The sequence below is a fragment of the Trachymyrmex septentrionalis genome, unplaced genomic scaffold (assembly GCF_001594115.1).
Source record: "Trachymyrmex septentrionalis isolate Tsep2-gDNA-1 unplaced genomic scaffold, Tsep1.0 scaffold17, whole genome shotgun sequence".
In the NCBI taxonomy this organism is placed as follows: domain Eukaryota; kingdom Metazoa; phylum Arthropoda; class Insecta; order Hymenoptera; family Formicidae; genus Trachymyrmex; species Trachymyrmex septentrionalis.
The window spans coordinates 1,728,181-1,729,354 of NW_017304864.1; the positions used below are offsets into that span (position 1 = coordinate 1,728,181).

General features: G+C 30.0%; 1 non-coding gene across 1 annotated transcript; it reads left to right on the plus strand.

Moving 5' to 3' along the window:
* The first annotated feature begins 218 nt into the window (after window positions 1-218).
* On the plus strand, window positions 219-291 carry Trnar-ucu. Its single transcript has one exon. It is a non-coding gene; the product is annotated as a tRNA-Arg (tRNA).
* The last annotated feature ends 883 nt before the right edge of the window (window positions 292-1,174 follow it).

The window sequence follows — 1,174 nt, forward strand, 5'->3', positions numbered from 1 at the left end:
AAACAATTGTATATTATTGTAGTAATACGTCTTTAGCTTGTCCAAATATTTTTATATGTAGATGTTTCCATTCGTGCGTGCGATTTGTATCCAGTGTGAAATTTTCGTGGATACATCACTGTGCATTTTAATTGCCACGCGCACTAGTGACATCTGTGAAAGAAATTTCGAAAGACCTGCAGTTCCTATTGTAGCAATGAAGACGAGGTGCTCACTAAGTCCCTGTGGCGCAGAGGATAGCGCGTTGGACTTCTAATCCAAAGGTCGTGGGTTCGATCCCCACCAGGGATGAGACGCGAGCGGGATGTAAAAACCGTTTGTTGTTATTTTTTTTTACACGTGTCCTTTACGTTATCATTCCAATTGTGAAAACAATTGAAAGTTAAATAGCGAAAACATTCGATTGTTAAATCTATCATTACGATAATCTATTATTACGATAATAAGTATTATTGTTGTGATAATGACATAACATTCGGAAAACAATTGAATAATCTATAACAGTAAGCTAACCCATATTTTATTAAAAATAGAAAAAATAACTTAAAGTTATAAAAAAAAAATAAATAAATGTATTCTCTATTTTTACAAAATATAGATTAGTCCACTATTGCAATATTAGAGAATTTTTTAAGATCATAATATGTCATTACACAAAAAGTAAAGAACTATTGCAATAAGCTCTTAAATTGTTTTTTTGCCATATCTTTATCAGAGCGATAATATTATATGATATATTATCTATCTGGGAAAAAATGTTATATATATGGACGTATTTTATATATAATTATATATAATTTTATATAAAACATTTTTTCTCAGATATAAACAAAAGTAATGTTGATTGGATGATTAATAGATGCTTAAAATATTATCTACTGTGAGCACAGTCAGTCTTTCAATTGCATAACTGAAATTCTTTGTTCATTCATTCTTCCAGTACGCTGGTTTTTAACGTTTTGAACTTCATGACGTCATGTAAGTGTGCCTCTGAAACGATCATGTTGTGTAAATAAAGAGTGAAAGGCTAAAAATCTATAAGTCTATTATAAACAGAAGATACTTTTTTTACTATAATGTTTTAATAAGAGTTGACTATCGTCGTGAGATTTACGTCACAGACGTTATCTTATGAAAGAATTAGGTTCGATTTTAGCTTGCATAGTTTTATCAG